General features: G+C 39.2%; 1 non-coding gene across 26 annotated transcripts; it reads left to right on the plus strand.

The window, feature by feature from the left end:
• Positions 1-8,437: 8,437 nt before the first annotated feature.
• On the plus strand, positions 8,438-19,707 carry LOC112197245. Of its 26 annotated transcripts, none has more exons than XR_005809926.1 (19): positions 8,438-8,582; positions 8,671-8,869; positions 9,249-9,647; positions 9,819-9,937; positions 10,043-10,120; positions 10,563-10,703; positions 11,028-11,312; positions 12,558-12,693; positions 13,091-13,186; positions 13,270-13,501; positions 13,664-13,707; positions 13,791-13,999; positions 14,976-15,032; positions 15,249-15,411; positions 16,086-16,318; positions 17,559-17,623; positions 18,697-18,741; positions 18,842-19,008; positions 19,571-19,707. It is a non-coding gene; the product is annotated as an uncharacterized LOC112197245 (transcript). The 26 variants fall into 26 exon arrangements; XR_005809925.1 differs by having other exon boundaries at positions 13,794-13,999; XR_005809927.1 differs by having other exon boundaries at positions 13,270-13,481.
• The last annotated feature ends 70 nt before the right edge of the window (positions 19,708-19,777 follow it).

Below are 19,777 nucleotides of genomic sequence, written 5' to 3' on the forward strand. Positions count from 1 at the left end.
TCCCACCACCATTCTCAAAACCCAATTCCAACCCGACATCCTTTGCCGGCAAAGAAAAATCAAGAACACCACCGGTCCCTTTGTCCTCCATAAGATTCGACCGATCCCAGCCATGCCAGAGAGCGCCACCATCAAACGGAAAACCCAGTATCTCCAACGGCCTCAGACACCAAGCGCTGCCATTCGTGTCACCCACGACCATACCTTTGTAGAGCCGTTCAAACACTAGATCACCTTTACCTCCCCCATTAGAAGCTTGAGAGAGAAAATTAGGTAGGTTTCGACGGGAAGGCCCGTCTTCACCACCACAGTTTGGACCATGGAAGGAGGCAAAGCCATCCATCCAGATCGTAAGTACACGGCCTCCACCAACAGAGAAAAGAGGCGGAACTTGAAACTTATCACCAATTTTGTTAGATTCATTTTTATTAACACAATCTGACGCATGGTTGAAGCAATTCCCCTTGATTAAAAAAAAAAAATTCCTTTACCTTTTATTTTCTATCATGCCTAACATTTTTAGGTAGCTCCATTCATACCTCCCTATTTGTTTTTCAGACCTCCCATTATTTTTGAAACTTTCAAAATCCAAATTTACCCTTACCATTGAAATAAAAAGAAGAAAACCATTATTAATCTCAATGGCAGCTCTCCTCTGCACTCACGGCCGGTCAAAATTAAAATAGGGATGGTCAGTGGCGACTACATTTGAAGATATATAGATACAGGCATAGGTGGATTGCAAAAAAATCAAAGATTTGCATGTGCCTTGATCTGCCAACAAATATTATAGAAGTAAATTTCCAAGCAGCTGTTTATATACAACTCAAAAGAAAAACGACTTTCCTTGATTACATGGATCCCCCACTCTTGAGTTTGATAGGATTGAAATCCAACTACATATCATGAAGCAATGCACAGCAAAATTGATTGATGTAATTAGAAAGATTGGCACAGGTTGTTGTGAAGTGGGGAAAATAAAGAGAGACGGCCTCAGACTTTATGACGGGCGTCATTGGCACAGGTTGGGGAAAATGAGGTGCAAAGAGAAAAATTATATGGGTAATTTGGTGTGCAAAAATATCAAAACAGGTATAAAACTCAAATAGAGAGGTCTAAATAGAACCACCCCACATTTTTTAGAAAATTAGTGGATCTATCTCAACATCAAAGCCAATTTCATCAGGAACTAAAGAAACCACAAAGCAGCCAAATACCATTTGGGCTAGTGGCAGTAGTCTTCATTTTGTACGCTGGAGGCGAACTCATAGTGTTTACTAATTCTTTTATTTCTTAGTTGTTGATTTAATAAAGAGAAATGTTATACACACAACCCTATATACTTAATACACACCTCTTAAATTTTTTTTGTCCAAATTTTCTTCCCAAACTTCCTCTTATGCCCTCTTTATTTTACTTAATACACACTCCTTAAATCCATCATCTTCTTCCTTCTGCCAAATCGAACCCAAGCATGCTGCTCCTCATTCTTGCACCCTATTTCTCACGGTCTCACCTCTATGACCCATACCACCATCCTCCAAGTGAAACCAAATCAAAGGAAATTGGCAAGCAAATGAAACTCAACAAACAATCAATGGAGACAAAGTGAGAGAAGATTTTTTATATATATATTAATTTCTCATTCAATTAACTTCCAAGATTTTCAATTAATCAATGTACCATGAGAAAGTTGAAATCACCAGGACGCTTGCAGACCGTAGAGCACTTGGAGTCCTAAATATGTAGAGAAACTCAAAAGCTTTTTTTTTGATCAAATAAGAACTTCATTAATAATGAACTGCTTACAATGAATTTTTTGCGACATCTCTTACTCAGAAATGGCCACTAGACTTCCCACTGGAAACCTAAATACTGACTCTAAACTTGCACTACAACTGTATGACAAAGACAACAAGCGCAGGAGCAGTAAATCCTTGACATCTCACCTCTCGTCCAGCCAGTAAGAACTCTGAAACTAGACAACTCACTTGTGTCGACACTAACTCACCAACCAGAGTCCTCCTGACCAGCTTTTGATCGACCAATCCAACACTCGTTGTGACCTAAACTCGACCAAAAGGATTGCCGGACATTCAAACCTGGGACTAAAACACCAACACCATCACCTCCCTATTGTCAACACCATCCATCCACCACTGCTCCAAAACGCCAACTCCTCCGACCCAATCCCAAACAGGAAGGACCCACTAGAAGGCCAAGGATGATTGTCTATGCTAGACTTTTCGCCACCGCTGCTGACCCAACTCCAGAACAGGAACGACCCCTAAGACTGCGAAAAGAAGATTGTCTCTGCCACACCTTTAGTAGCGACATATTACCAACAATAAAATAAAACCAAACCCTAAACTAACAAACAAACCAAAAAACAAACCCTAAATTAAAACTAGAACAAAAAACTAGAGAGCCCAGTCCTGGCCCAAAAAGATGGACCAAACCCGAGCTTTGACCCAGGAGAGAGGACGACCCCAAGAAGCCTGCCATGCCTCGCATCCCTGCCCCGGCCTCCGTCGCCAGACCACCGCACCACACCGCATTCGCAGGACCGCCGACTTGAACCCACTACCTTTTCCGACGAACCATGAATAAGCACCGCCCCAAGCAGACGAAACCAATCCCAGGCTGGATCCAAGGGTTCCAACCCAGAACGGATTGATCCGATTGGCAGAAAGCTGTGCCTCCAAACCATGCCACCACCGACCAACCTCCGAACGGTACGACAACACGCCACCACAAGCATGTCACCGTCATACCTCCGATCCCCCAACACCGAACTAGTCCACCGCTGCAACCATCGAATGGTGAAACCAAGCCTGAGAACTACTGTGATCTCCTCCTTCCCCATTGCAGCAACTGCTACCTCGACCCACACTCAGTCAACTAAAGCCCGTCCGACGACGGCGCCAGGGCTCGCCGCCGGACAGGGATGGAACGCGAGAGAGAGAGAGAGAGAGAGAGAGAGAGAGAGAGAGAGAGAGAAACTCAAAAGCTTAATATTCAAATTTGAATTTGTTACTTCAACCTATCAAATTCATGAAAAAAAAACTTGAATAGAGTATGAGAAGCAGTTTTTTTTAGTGCATGGCTAAATTAGTTGTGTTGTTATTGAATGTAGGATCTTGGTCATCCTGGTCATCTCCAGTTCTAGGTCAAAGTTTTTATTTTCTTTATTTTGTTTTCGGTTTATTGTAGTTTTCTTTTTGCTCATCTTTATCAAAAAGGGTAAAAACATATTAAAAAAAAGTTTCAAAAAATGAGGGTGTGCATTAAGTAATTTGGTATGTGTGAATAAACTTTCTCTTTAATAAAATAAAATAAAAAACACAAAGCAGTGCTTAACGATACTGCTGACTTACCTAAATTCACACCCACTTTGACTAACAAAGTGGGTTCTCTTAACTTAAAGATGTTCTTCCCATCTCCAAAACCTAGCCGCCGGAGCTTTGCTTTTCGCCCATGGCGACCAAGGCCGGCCTCCTATCTAAGTGGAACTTTTCTCTCCACACTCTATGGTCTGTCATCAGCCCTTCAAAGTCATTTCTTTTCGACAAACACTTAACCAAGCAAACCTCTGGTTTGGATTGGATTGACTGATCCAAAACTTGTGACTTCTCAGGACGTCAACGAGAAGGCCTGGCCGGAATTCTGGGGGTTGCCATGAAGATGGTGGCGTGGCATAAGGTAGCAGAAATAACCATTGAAGGGGGTCAAATCTGACCACGTAGAGCAAGGCTAAAAGCATATAAAGTTTGGTTTACAGGGATTGCTGGGTAGGCGGTGTTTGGATTTGGGATCCAATCTACAGAGGAGGTAGCGATCCAATCTGCCGGCGCGATGGTGGTCCGATCTAGTGTCGAGGTGAACGGAAAAAGGGCATGGGAGCTTCGATCTGGGCCACGACGTGCTTCCAATTTCTGGAGGAGGAAGGAGAGAGTCTTGGCAATTGTGTGTGCAGCCGCGCAAGTGCTGGATGACGTTGATGATGGTCGTGTGCCGGGAGTGATGGAGGCGGTTGCAGCGACGGGGATAGCTCCAGGAGGAGAGGAGCTCGGATCCAAGTGGAGGCCCGATCCAACTTGGGTGGCCCATATCAAGTGGGTGGCCCAAATCAACTCTGAAGCCTAGATCTAGGAAGGTTCTTTGGATTAAGGCCCACTTGTGGATCAAAATAAGGAGAGCTAATTCTCGAGGGTTTCGTATTTGGGATCCGGGTGGTCTGATCCAACTATCTATGTTTGTACCTGACATATGTGGTACTAGAGTTGTCTAGAGTATTGGCTTCAGGAAATTTAAGTTTTGTTTGATCTTGGCCTATTTACTATGTTTTCTTTTCATAGTGTATAGTCTCGCTTTTGAATAAGTGAGCACTGGTTGTCTAATGAGTGATGCTAGCATACCACATCCTAAACTTGTCCTTGGTATGGCAAGGGAAGATATGTATCCGTGTCATTCTGGCTTGAGTATGAATGAAATTGATGTTTAGTTCAAAAAAAAAAAAAAAACGATACTGCTGACTTGTCATTTTGATAATCATAATTAGGTTTAAAGTTGTTGTAGTGTTTTTGTTATTTTGGGTTGTGTGGGATTTTTTTTTTTTTTTGAAAGGAAAGACGACAGACTATATTAAATGATAACTGAGGGTTACATGGAGCAGAAAACAATAGAGCATATATAACAAGATGCACAGATGCATCTGTAATGAAGCAAAAACAATAAAGAATAATAAGATGAGCAGACGTATCTAGAATGAAAGGTAACCAAGATGTGACTTGATGCCGAACGACATCGTCGCACTGCATGTGTCATGAGAGCAGTGTAAATGTAATAGTAACCGTAATCGGTGATATGATCACCTAGGAGAGGTGATTCGCTCACCAAGAGTTCGAAAGTAACTGAGGGTGTTAGAAACTCGAAAATTAGCAAACGAACTCCTAAGAACCAGAACCAATACCAAATCAATATAAGCAGCTATCTCGGATCTAAGATCCAGATTTGAAAGCTACTCGGATCCCAAATATGGATCCAAATCCTGCCTGAGACCAAAATCAAGCTTGCTAAATTAGACTTGACAAAAGCCCGAGCCCATTTGAATCTGATTTTGGGCACCCTGCATCAGCTCCTCTCTGGACACCTGAACGTCTGTGCAACCCAACCTGCAGCCGTTGACTGCCACCGGTGGAAGAACCCACAACGCCACCATCACCAACCTCAAGCAGCCTCAGCGCTCCTCGTCCAATCGTTCCGCCGCGCCACAGATGGGAAAACACCTCACTAGGAGAACCTAACACCACCGCCAACCGTAGCACCCTGATCCTCAAAACTGCCTGAAGCCAAGACGAGGTCTTTCGTCCAAATGCCCGGCACACAGCAACCTTCAGCCACCAAGCAGTAGGTTAGGGATCCCAGATCTGGTTCGGGTCCCCCAAACCATAGCGCTGCCATCAATTTCCTTCACAAAATAGGAGAGCGTCCTGAACACTGGCCAAACCTGTGGGAATTGAGTCCCAACGACAAGGCGACGGGATAAAGATGCAGCAATCGAAGGGTTGAATGGGGGAGTTGCTCGAGTCCAAGGAACTCAGTGGCCAGGCTCCTCGAACGTTGTCACAGGCCAAGGAGATCGAACAACTAAACCCTAGGGTTAGCCGCCAATGAGACCGGAGAGCGAGAGCTCTCATATTTTTAACAAATTGTTCAATGTGTGGGATTGGTTAGGATTTAAACTTTATTTTGGTGATCTGGAGTTAATAGTTGTCAATGCGGCTTTTGTTCATGTCTAGCATGGGCGGTGGTGCCGGTGAATGGAGCACTGTAGCACCACCAGGAATGAATGCCACTGTGAAGCCCTCCCTTACTTTGAAGGAGAATGTGAAAAAGTTCATGATCCCCTCTTAGATTTTTAACTACAATATTTCATACGAACATACGTAGTTGAAATACTTTGTAAACTCGTTTTGAATTTGCCAATGAGGTTATAGCTAGGCTGCAATCAAATATGTAATTTTGGTTACATAGTATCTGAAATTCCCATTAGCAATCTTGAATGTTAAAGATGAGTGAGGAGAATTAGTGATCACCTACAGTCCTACACCCTGATGATTTGTGAGGTAAAAAGGTTCCACATTATGCAAAGTAAGTGATAACTTCAAATCAAGTGTTATAGTTCCCAAGATTTATTACCACTGTCCTTTGGTAGCACTGCAGTGCTATCAGCTGAAATGGGGAGAATTGTGAAACGACCATTTTCATTTTCCATCATCAAGGCTCTCTTTCTATGCACTACTATTCCCAGCATCAGATTCAGCCAATTTTGCATACAGCAGTTGCTTAATTGGATAGATAATCAAGTGAGTCTGAGATTCAGAAATAATTCTCATAGAGCGTAGAAGAAGTTGAGATGACGAAAGGCAATTTATAAGACAAAATTATCAGCAAACCTTTATCTCTATGAACAGATAATAATGAGGGAAGCCGAATATAACTTGGAAGCAATGTATGGCTGCTATGAATAATAGCATTACCTGATGTCTATAGTCTATATTCGAAAGTTCTGTTTTTTGTTGTTGTTGTTAGAGTTGGCTGGTAGAAGAGGGAGAGGGGTGTTGTGTTCCTCTTCGATCTATTTGACGAACAATTTTAAATGTAGGAATGTTTTTGGCTGTGTAGAGTTATAACTTATAAAAAAAAATTTAATTTAAAATATCTACAGATCATCGACTCTCGCTCTTGATATTACCTATCAACTGGAGCGTTGCGCCGATAATTAGTAGCTCACTTGATACTATGTATTCTTCACGAGCTGCATTATATTTGCTTCCTGTAGAACATGACATATCTAGATTGAGTTAAAATGAGAAAGAAACTCATGGAAATGCCTAATAGATTTTGTTTGGCTCCAGTTTTGTTGCAGCTGGTCAACAGTCTCTTTTCTGAGTGGGCGTGCCAGCACCGTTCGAGTGCGGTCATCGGGGGTGTCCCTTGACCTGACTTCTTTCGAGCGATTGTGGATGAGGAGAACACCAACCTTGTCGCGGGATTCTTTGTGCCTCATGGTGAGGACTTTTGCTAAGCTTCTTCAAACATTGACGAGAATCCTATCTCCTTGTTCCCCGCGAAGCCTCACTGACTTTTTCCTTTAAGGAAGATCTGAGTAAGGAGAAATCTTCTCAAGAGAGATCTGAGTGAGGAGAAATCTCTTTGAGCTTGGCGAAAATGTTCTTCGCAAACAAATATTTCTTGCGAAGATTTCGTTGGCCTTCTCCTTGAGTTCCGCGAGAATTTCTCCTTGTTCCTCGTAGACAAATGTTTTCCCCGCGAACAAATGTTAACTATTGGCTCAAAGGAAATCCAAGTGAGGAGAAATGTTTCTTCAAAATCACACAATCGATACTCGACGTCGTAGATCCAGCAGAGCGAAAGTCACTGGGAAGTGGGGAGAACTTGCTAAAGCATGACTTTAGCTTGGCTGGGTTGCGAGGGCGTTACTCTTGCTTGGCTGGTTCCGTAACTGTTGTGGTCGCGGTACTACAGTCGGCTCCTGAGGAGACTAGGACGGAAGCACGTTGACAGAGGGTTTGGTGGCACTGACAGTCGGCTCCTAAGGATACTAGGACTGGAGTGTGATCACCGGTAAGAGAAGGAGAGGGGTTGCTCACCTCTGGGGATTGGATAATCATAGAGATTAATTGATGAATTGGCTGTGTGTTTGCTCTTTCATGCTAGCCTCTTTATATAGGCTATTTTTGCTGGAAGAATGTAGAATATTCTATTCTAGATCAGGAGTATATGACCTGTAGACGCATTACCTCGGGAGTCATAGCGAATATCTCAGATTAATTGTTTAATTAATCTGGATATGCTTAGAATAAGAGTAAAGCTGACCCCCTATTGGATGCAGGCAATTGGGGTATACTATTTAAGCTCATCCTCGCGAGAATTCCACCATGGTCGCGCACTAATATAGTCATGATGATAGATTCCTGCTTTTCTGCGATAAAAGGTGATCACGTGGTCCTATATGCCCAACATATTCCCTTATTTGCAGGGAAGCCTTCGTTGTTTCCTTCAATCGTCATGTGTGCAAGGAATCTTGATGATTACTGTTCACCACCGCGGGTCATGGGCTCCATTTTGGGCTCTCGTGGGAATCCCCATTTGGTTTCCCGCGCGGCGCGAGGCGAGTCCTTTCTAGCTTGGGCCGCTAGTCCAGCCCATGGTGCTTGTCCTTCTTGGACCTAGCCCAAAGTCACTTTTGGGCTCAAACAGATATGATGAGCTCGATGGTGTCATCTCCCTCCAATGATGAACTCTTCCAAATAGCTAGGTTTCTCTAGTCCTTTGGTATTTTTATTGGAGTAGCACAAAAATACTAAAAATAAAAAAATAAAACCTAAACTGCGCCGTTTCAGTCGTCGGGCCCAAAGAACACAAAAAGGCCAAAAAAGAAACACCAAAGTTGGAGAGTAGCCACCACCCCGCCCTTAAACCCCGAGCGGCAGAGATGATTGGAGGCGGCAAGAGCTACGTCTCAGCCCCACCGGCCTCCTCCACCGGCTATACAGGTTGGTTTCCACTTATACCCCTCCCCTCCTTCCTCAATTTACACTCACGCCGCACCCCCTGAAATTGATGTCTCTTTTTGTCAATTAGATACTGTCGTTGGAGGGCCACACGGCGTTGGTCACCGCCGTCATAGTGGTTCCCGGTAACAAAGCCCTCAGCTTCTGCTGGACGGCCTCGCTCTTGACGGCACCGTTAGGTATTGGGACTTTGCCGCCGCCGAGTTGATGAAGACCACTGATATCAAAATGCCTATTTACTCCATGGTAATACCTTCTGTCACTCCATGGTAAGTATTTGATATTATGTTTGTGTTTCTCTCTCTCTTTCTCTGTTACTCTTTGATATCATATTATTTTTGTTTCTTAAGAAGAGTGCATTTGAAGAGATTAAACTTTACTTCCAAGAGAATTGACTCCTGACTCTGTTCATAGATTAGCATCTGGAACTTGTGGAGTGTGTTTTACTTTTAACTAGTTTCAAATGGCTCGAAACAGATTTCTGGAGAAATGAAGTTCCAGTTATTGATTGTTCGATAAATTCTTTAAAAAATAATCTGGTCTATAGGGAGTGATCAGAAGATATAATAATGTGTTATGTCATTCCAATTTTCTTCCTCTCGTATTGTAATTTAATATGTATGACAAAGGGTTGTCTTAATTTGACAGACTAGAAAACCACAAGTTACATCTATCAGTCCCTCAGGAAAATTCTTTGAAAAAGCGGAAGCTTCATATCTGGAGAACCCCTGGCTAAAGATTCTAAACTCCCAGTGGCCAAGATTACGCTACACCATACAAGAAATTTCACACTTCTTGCATTTCATACAACAAAGAGGCTCGTTGCTGCAGGTGATACATCTGGGAGAATTCTAATCTGGAGAGGGTTTGGTAACCGTACATTTTCAGATGGTGACAAACTAGTAAACTGAGGATCAATGAATGATGAGGAAGAAAGACCTGGGATCAGGGGAGATGATGATGCTGACTCTTGCACCACTTGGCATTGGCATCCTACTGGAATTAATCTCCTTCGTTTTTCTTCTGATGGAGCGTATTTATATTCAGGTGTGTGGATTTTGAGTGCTGTCAGGTGAAAATGGGCCTGGATTATGCCTTGCTCTTTTCTTTTCCATCCTCTTCCTTCTTCTTTTTTAATAATATTTTTTTCGACTTTTTCAATTTTCTTACAACATCTGTGTAGACTTGACCATTCAATGACACAATGTTGGTATTCAGGTGGAAAGGAAGGAGTTCTCGTGGACTGGCAGCTAGACACAGGGAAAAAGAAATTTTTACCAAGAATTGGATCTCCACTTCTATATTTAACTGATTCTCTAGATCCTTCACTTTCTGCTGTAAGTATGACTTTCAAGATACTCTGATGGAGTATTTTAGCATACATAATCTCCATCCATAAGAAAGTGATCAATTCTACTGTTTGACTGATAGAAGGTTTTCAGATATCTTGTGCAGATAATCAAATTCACTTACAAAAAATGCCCTCAATGGAAATCACAAAGTCTATTTCAGGGATCAAGGTTTGTTTATATTGTAAATTCTGATAAAAATGCCCTCAATAAAAATCTGATTGCTTATTAATTTTTCAGAGCCTTTAGAATCTGCTATAATAGGCATGGGCTTGACACTTCAAATGCATAAGCATGAAAAAACATATCATTAACTTGGCATTAGAAGTTGGTAGGGATTAATACGCATGATGAAATTTTTACAAACTATAGTCCGAGGGCATTCTTGAGTCGTCTTGCCTTGAGGCCTGAGATGAACCTTAGCCCTATGTCCAGGTTGAATGTTAATTTGCCATATATGACATATGGTAGACTGGTACTTAAGCTACCTTCTTTATAGTTTAGCAGGATAGCTGCTGTATTTGTGGTTCCATTCCTTGGAAGTACTTTTAGCAGCTTTATCTGACGATAAAATAGTATGAAAGCTCCTAAGTACTTTGTTGTTCTTTTTCAGCCCCCCTTTTCTTCTCCGGATGTATATGAAGGCATATGCAGCAAGTTTGCCTTCGATGACACTGCTGGGTTAGTTGCCTTGCGCACAGAGAACTATCGCATCCAGTTTTACAGCTTGTTTGATGACCGTGAAATTTCTGAGGTAAAGATGTTTTATTGGTACTTGATGTTTCCCATGGATTAAATGGTACAAAGATCTTTTTATTGCATTTTGTTCTCTTATGCCTCCTTATAAGGCAATTTCCCACTTTCATAGCTTACCACAGCAGCAATCCTTTTGATGAATTTAACTTATTAGCGTTGTGACATCAATTCATTGATGATAAATACATTTCTGCCTGATTTGTGCATAATTGAATCGTGTCCTTTTGATATTTTTGGGGTTTGAAATTAGCACCCCCTTTTTGACAAACCAAACCCCCTCCATGAGCAATTTACTATATACTAAACGTGAGTTCTACTGTAGGGCTGTTCACTCGGGATTCAAAAAGACTCTTTTGCCCTTCATTTTCTGTTCAGTTACATCCCTGCCATTCAGTCTGGGTAAAAAGGCCCCCGACTGCAGCTTTAGATATTTTCTCTCTCTCGCTCTCTTCCCTCACGAACTGTAACCTGAGAAGGAGAGAATCTTGGATGCTTCTCTGCTCGGCTTAATTTGGGGTTAAATTTGTGCTTACCCAGTTGGTAATTGATTTGACGGTGAAGATACAAAACTCCAGAAACCAATACCATCAGACTTCACAACAATCAGGTAATGAATTCCTTGCTACGTTTTGTATGCATAGAGACTTGGGTATAGTTAGATTATGTTAGTTTTCTCGAATTCCTTGATACGTTTTTTGAGTTTTTTTTTTCCATGTGATTGATGATTTTCTGGGTCTGGGTAATTTAGAGACTTGGGGGTGCGTGTTTATGAATTTCCATGTTAGATTGGATGTAATTTCTGGGTTTCTTTTTTTTCTTCATTTTGTATGAGTGATTGGGAAGAAAAAGAAGCAAGAGGTGAAATCTGGATTTTGGTTTTTATTTCCAAAATACTAATTTCTCTTCAAACATTATATGTGATCCAATATCCAACCTAACAAAATTTTAATTCAATTATTACACACTAATTATCACATCTTTCACATTGCAGACAATATCTCCCTATCAAGCACAGGAAGTGTTTTTACTTCTGCAATCCCGACATTCCGGATTGCAGAAGTAAAAAGCATATTTATTTATATCATAGTATTGTACCTTTTTTTGCTGTAATATATGGCACATAGTGAATGATTGTATATAAAAAAAAAATGCCAGATTGTATTTTTTTCTTTGCTGCTGTGTCCATTAGTTGGTGCTAGCATTAATGGCATATTACTTTGCTTTATTGAAGCATGTAGATTGCTTCTGCAATCTATATCAGTCAAGTTTGTTGGTATTTAGTTGAAGCTGGTTTTGTTTTAATGCACAAATGTTTGCTTTTAAGAAATCTGGAAATTAACAACATGTCAGAGCTCTACTAAGGTTGCTTTTACTAAATGGTGAGCAAAAGTGAATGACCAAAACACAATCATAACTCAAAGGAAAACCTAATAACTAAGGAGCCTCATTGTAACTGGTATACATTCCTATTCCATTAACACACTTGAAACCCAAAGCCCTATTCCAAAACCCAAAACCCTTCATGCTGTATCACAGGTTTACTTACTTTGAGTTTGTTGGTTTTGTTCTGATCTGTTCCCCAAGTATTCATAAACTTTTCTCGGATATTGCTTCTTCATATTCGTATGTACTTGCAGTCAATTTTTGTTTCTTTTTCAGGCTGAATCTAATTCATCCGTGTAATTTAATTTCTTGGGAAATTTTCCTTTTATTTTTCCCGTTACATGCTCTTTTGGGGAATTTGTTCTTAGTTTGCTGGGATATTCCGTATCTTCTCACGTTTTGGAAGTCTATGTCATATCTATTTAGTTAACATTATACATTGCTAACTATTTTTGTATCAATATCCTAGCTTTTGGAGAAAGCACTGGAAGAATGTGGTGATGGTTTGGATTTAGCAATAAGAAGCTTGAATCAGCTATACTTTTGTTTGGCTGCAAATAAATCTGGTGTGCTGTCAGAAGCAGGTTTCCAATCCCAGCCTGGAGGTATGGATAGTTTCTTTTCCTGTTATCTTTAGTCAATGTATTGCTTGCTTTATCTTTTTATCAATCTCGGTGCTCATGTGAATAGAAGTATCTACTTAATTATTCATCCCATCTCCATGAACTGATGTAATTGCATTGAACTTTTTTTGAATAATGCTTTTTGTTTGCTTAGGATAGTGTAAATTGAGAATAAGTGTGAAGGGTAAATTATTGTGTACTGGTCTGTATATAACTATATATGCATAAAGAACATTTCGTCACTTCATTTACAGTTTGAGAACAAGGTTTTAAACCAGCTTTGTCCATATCTACCTATATGACAGTTGATGAAAATATATGATATCTCTTAAATACATCAACACTAACTATATCCTGCATATCTACCTCATTTGTTCAGTCACCGTGTTAGAAGGAAAAACAAGCAGTTAATCCCTCTTTACATACACCTATTCGATTATACACACTCTTGGCACATGTAGAGGGTCAACCGAAGGTCAGCATATTTTCATGATTTTTAAGTAAATTGCATATTAATTCATGAGTTAAACTGATTGTGGCATACTGGCATTCATGCAGGGTGATAGAATGTCCAAGCCTGAACTATTTGTGATAGCAAAACATCCAGGTCAAAACCAACCAAGAGATTTGTTTGGAAAAAAAAAAATCCATAAATACCAGTATATGCAATGGTGTTCGTCATTCAATTGCAAAATATGATTTAGAGTCCAGTTGCAGTTGGCTGCAAAGATGTTAGTTGGTTGCTTGGCTTATCAAGTTTATCTTTCGATGTACATAAATATCTACTGTGGTTAGCATATCTAACTTTTGAAATCTAGCTAACTTATTACCAGATTTTTGAACATGTAAAACAATATATAATATATAATGTAGCAATGTATATAAACAATGTTTCTAAATTTAGTAGCATTGAATCAAATGATATCGCTCATATTCCCGCTGCATCGTGCAGGTGCACTTTCTAGTTCTATATATACTAATTGAGTGCTCGAGCAGGTATAGGAAAAGACGCTTTTATCCCTCTTTCCTCTTATTTTACGACGCTGCCACTAACCTGGGTATAAGAACCTATCGATCAGCAGCAGCAGTTTTGTTCTCTTTCCGCTCTCTTCTCCCCCTTCAGAAAGTGATAGCCACGGATTGCGACAGAGAGAGAGAGAGGTATTCTGTGTCTTCTGGGTCCCTTCACTATTCTGTGAGAGAGAGAACAAGGGAGTGAAGGCTGATCCGAGAGAGAGGAAGAACAGGGAACGGGAATAGGAAGAAGAATTTGATACACCAAGTTGAGGTAATGACTTTTTTCCTGAAATTTCAGTTCCTGATTGAAGGTTTGGTTTGCCATGCATGCTGGGTATATGTTGGAATTGGATTTCAGAATTTGTTTTTTCTTTTTCTCTGTTTGAGTTGAAAGCTCTGTGGGTTTTGAAGTAGTGGGTAGCTGAGATTTAAGAGCATCTGAGATGAAGTCCATGAAGGTAGATGGCTATAGGAAATGTTTTTGATGGCTCGGTTTTGACGGATTTTCCCTTTTATAACTTTCAATTTATCTCCTGTATCTGTAGCTTGAGTTTCCAATAAATTAGTTAGAGCTGTCTTCTTTTTATTAGAAATTGCTTTTTGAAACTTGATCAAAATTGTAGAGCCAGAGGATGTAGTTTAAGTTGATGAATGACTAATTGGCCAGTAGATGTACTGATTGTATTATTGCTGTCCTGTTTTATAGTTCGATGAAAACCCTATGCAATTTTAGTTTATCATTAACTTTTAGGTATATTTCTTCGTCTCTTAGTCCGATTTGGTTGAGTTTTCTGTGGACTTTGGTTGTTCAGCTCTGAGGAGTTGTGGAGCCTACAATGTGTCAATGTCCTTTTTATTAGACCAAACCAACTTAAGAATAATAGGATACTAAATGCGTCTTTCCTTTGAAAAAAAATTCTTATGAAATAAGCTTACTGGATCCAACATTACTACTTATGAAGCACATACCCAGAGTTTCTTATCAATTCTTTCTGTCTTATATCTACTTGCAATATTTAGAAAACCATACTGCATGAAAGATACTACTGTGAAGTGTGAATCTATGATATGGGTACGGGTGGTTTTTATCAACAAACAACATTTTTATCTCTCATTTGAAGATTTGGAGCAAAAGTTATAAGGAAAGGGAAGCTGAAAACTTTAGTTTATGCATTTCCTCATTTCATACATACTGAAGAACACGTTCATTCCTAAGCAGAAGAACATCATCTTCTTCAAATTTGCAGGTATGACAAATCAAAATGGTGGTTGGGCCGACAGCAAAGGGATCTTCATTTTAAGAGGTATTTGCTTGGTTTCTTCGGTCTAATTCTTCTTATCTGACTCATTTTGGGGCTGGGCTCTTAGATTGTTTTTCATTTGATCTTAGCGTTAGCATCTACAACTAGAGCCCAAGATGGTGTCTTTTATTTAACAAATTTAATATATCACCGAGGTATATATATTTGTAGTTAGTCTGCATGCCGAACTGAGTCACTAATTTTCTACTCTCTGTTTAGGCTTCCAAAAAAGCTTTTGCTGATGCATATGCGGTGACGGCAGTTAGCCAAGAAGTTGTTCATCCGGAAAGTTCCAATTAAAAGAAGCAGAGTTCAAAGCTCCGTCTATCTGAGCTTCTATATATATAAATGAAAGAGGGGAGGATTTACGATCGTTCATCAGGTAAAGCACAAATATTTCATGGTTAAGAATTTTGGAGATGATATGTTGTGGTTAGAAAGAAAAATTGAATTAACTACATGTTTTTCCTTCTGAGTTCATCAAAATTTTAACTTCTGGTTAGAAAGAAAAAGTCTCACATTTCCAATAAGCAAGACAGGCTTGGACATCCCCATCATCAATAGGTTGCCTTAGTTATTTTGCCATGAATAAGGGGAGCGGCAATGTGTTTTTCTAAGTTATCTGTTAACAAAGAGCCACTTATACTCACTATTGGAACAAGAGTAATAATGGTGGCTCATTAAGCTTTTCAGAGTAGTCCTAAAGTCCAAATAACCTTTAGCAAGCTCAAAGATATCGCAACAGCTATTCCAGTTCTTTTGAAAGAAAAGCAGCAGGAAACCCTCACTCCCAGAGGTTTATAGCCTCCAATTGAGAGTAAGGTTTTTCATGAAGACATCGTCATAACTAATCTCAAAGTATAGAGAATTTATGATCTGCAAGGAAAGAAACACATCAATATTAAAAGCTGTATACTTTTAGGTGAATGATCTGCAACGAAAATTATAGTTGCAATTCGATCTGTTTGTGGATAAAGAAACTAAATCGAAATGTGGTTTACAAGCTAGCTACTTTATCTTATTGTAATCCGTATAAACCATTGTTCTTTTATCTAGGCTGTTGGCACTAACAGAACCAAGCCAAATCCTAAAGGTGAAAAACCCATAAGCATTGATATAGAGAACATCTGAGAAATATATGAGCTGGAGACACAAATGCAACTTCTAAAAGTTCCTCACAAGATGGCCAGACAAAGAGGGACTCAGATTACTCATCAAATGAGAATTGGCGCCATGATGAGCCATTATCTGTATCTGCCATCCTATTACCAATTAATCATTTTGAATTGGTAAGCCTATGGAAGACAGAAATGTGCCTGCGTTTATCCAGTTGATGATTTTGTACTGAATTATTATAGGATTACCTGGACAGGAGATTGTTGATTGCTATGTATAAGCAGGGTTTAATTTTATGTGTTGGATATTTACCCTGTTCGTACTCTGTATAAGCAGGGTTTAATATATGCAGTTCGTACTCTGTTCTGTAAATTACTCCCTCCTGGAAATTTCATTTGGGTGTTGACTAATTCACTATAGAAACAAAGAATAGCCTTTTTACAGTTATTAAATTTCGATAACAAGATTCAACCATTTATCCTGTAGTGACTGATCAAGCATTTATAATTTATATCAAATATAATAGCAACATGATCAAACTATCAAGCTAGCAATTTGTCCTAACTAAATACCACATGTCTCAATAATAGAGCTCCTGCAACTTCTAGGTGTCTGTTCCTTTAATTACACTGTTTTACTCACAAAATTTGTATCAGCATTCCTATTTACTTTTAATAGATTAGTCTCCGGCATATTAATAGATTAGTCTCCAGCACATGCTCACCATGTACAACTTTTAAAGAAATAATCTTTGGTATCTCTGTTATGCTCAACAAGTCACCACTAAAATCTTTGCCAGCCTAAAGCACTCTCTGATACAATCATAAACATGCCAGAGGAAAATCCTGCTGAAAATAGTATGGTGACTAAATCCCTTCCTATATTTGATTTGATTTTGTAGTTTTTTTTTTTTTTTTTTCATTTTCTTTATGTTATTTGTTGCTGGGATGTCATTATTTCCAGTTTCTGTCGATCAGCATTGGGATTTGTTTGTAGTCTTGCAAGTTTTCGTGCTTTTGAGGCTGAAATTGTTACCTTTTTAATGTTTTGGTGTCATGATCTTCTGATTTCATTCCTTGGCCCTTTCAAATTTGTAGGGTTGGTAATTGAACTTATTGGATTATCTCTGCAAATAAACTAAAATGATCAATCTCTTAACATTTGGTCCTTTTTGGTTTTTTCTATTATCAAAATTTTTTTACAGATAGATAGTTCAGATAAGATTGATCTGTTTGGATCTTCTATTGTTGTTAGTTTGTGCAAATGAAACACTTCTTTTTATAGTCTTACATTGTCTTATAACCATAGTTGTTAATAATATGATTAATATCCAAAGTTCCTGATTAGCATTTTCATTGTTATGAAGAAGTTTTATCACTGATATGCCTAAGATGTCAAGTTGTGTTTATGCAGAATGATCATGTGGTATTTGGTGCCTGCCACACTATCTTCACTACTTATTATGCCTTAGTCAGAGGGTATGTAAAACTATTTGATATGCTCAAAGTTTAATAAATTTTAGACATGCTGTATTATTTTTGCAATATCTTCCTTCAATATTTTTGACAAGTAATATTTATCTCCAGCATAGTTTCATCTCAATTGATGGACTTTGGTATGGTGTTAAGAACATCGGGTAATGGAGCCGAGTCGGAAGAAATTATAGACCAACTTCAATGGCATAGGTTCTCTCAAGAAGAATGTGCCTACATTGATACAGTTATTGGCATTGAGAAAAAAAAAAACTAAAAACCAAGTCAAGCCATATGGTCTAGATAATGAAACTACTGGAGAGCGGATAAAGATCCAAATATAGCGATATCTGAAGATGGGATTCTGGAAGTCTCAGAACGAGGACATCTTTTATGGGAATGACAGATAACCTTTTGTTGCATGCGATTGTTTAGCTATTTCACATTTCTTCTGTACGCTTGATTTGCATAGCTTGGATTCACTTTCAGCTGTACTAAGCACAGCTCTTGAACCTCTATGTTCGATCTCTTTGGTGTAGAAAAAGATGGTCAAAACAATGCCCATTTTAGGTTTTAGGTCTGCAGCATGTTTTGGAATTTGGAGACTTCAAATCACTGTTAGATTAATGCTCAAGGCTTTTTTTTTTTTTTTGGGATGAGTTTTTCTCTATTTTCCTTTTGCAATTTGTAAAATAATGACAATTTCAGTTAACACTTCTTAGATTATCAGTTACTCTATTACATATGAATTTAGGAAAACAATCCCGCGCGGTTGCGCGGGGCCCACTTGCTAGTTTTCCAATCAAAATAGTGTTCACCGCTACTTTTGGTTCTTTTATACTGTTCTTCAATCCTGTAAATTTTAAAAATTGGTATTGTTCTGGTTCTATTAGTTCTGGGCCTAGGGGTCTAAGAATTGGATTTATCATGTAATTGAACCATCCCTTTTCCGACAGTATACATTAACATGAAATGTATATAAATAGTATATAGATAGAGATAGATGTGTTTGGCCTGAGAGCATCTGCTCTATTTTGATGACATGCTAGTTAAATTCTTCTGGATTGTATGTTTGGCAGGTACAAGTCTGTGAGAGAAACCATCAACCGGGCGATGAAGTCTCTGTAAGCTGCTCATTTTACTTGATACTATCTCATTATTTCACATATCTTCTACAACATATGATTGCTGATTTTACAATATCTTGGAATATTGTGGCTGCAGGTAATAGTGACTTTGGTGTGTCTGTCTGGAGATGGCTCTATGATGAGCACGGTGGAAGTTAATCTTCCTGAGGATGGAATAGGTGGTCTTGTGTGTCTTAAGTTCTGGGCATCAGATTTGCAGAACAAAAATTTCAACTTGTCCACCATTGTGTGTGAACCTCACAGGTTCGACCTTGACTGATCTACTAAGAAAATTGGACTGTGTACTTTCTTTTCTACGCAATTACTCATTGAGATCCTTCTAGTGAGAAACTGTTTATCATTGGACTGTGTTATTTCATCTTTAACCTCCATGAACATTGACTTAATTATTATTTTTTCTGTCCACAAAGATATGAACCCCATTATGTCGTGGGCACAGCACTGTCTAAAACATCTGAGGGTTGATATGGATATGTTGAAGATGCATTTTGAGATGTATACCTCCATGAATACCAATTAAATAGTTATGAAAACAGGGAACTTTAGGATTTACTAGCGTGCTGCTTTCATGGTCTGCTTGCATTTACTTGTGTCTGGACTTTTGCTTTCTGGTAATCTATGTCCTTTGAAAAGTTCAACTCAGGAAGATTTTGTTTTTGATTCATTTATTCATAACTTTTGGTGTTTTAATATAGATGTGTATCCATGTTATGTGTGAGTTCCTGATGCTGTGTTCTGTTCTTAGTGATGTTATTTTCATTCCTTAGAAGAATGAAGTGTTTTAATCCTTATACTTGTGTTGCAGGCCAAGGGAGGGGGACTTGCTTTCCTTAAAGGGAACTCACCTTCCTTTCAACAACAAAGTATAGCAGATGGAAAATCACCACAAGCTTTGCTTGCCTATATAAATGCCGATCATGAGTACATCCTCTTTGGTCCATACGACAACGATGCACGTGAACTTAGTATGACCAGGGGGAAGGATTGTGTTGCCGTTGACGAAATAGGTGGG

Source organism: Rosa chinensis, chromosome 4 (assembly GCF_002994745.2).
Source record: "Rosa chinensis cultivar Old Blush chromosome 4, RchiOBHm-V2, whole genome shotgun sequence".
Classification (NCBI taxonomy): Eukaryota; Viridiplantae; Streptophyta; class Magnoliopsida; order Rosales; family Rosaceae; genus Rosa; species Rosa chinensis.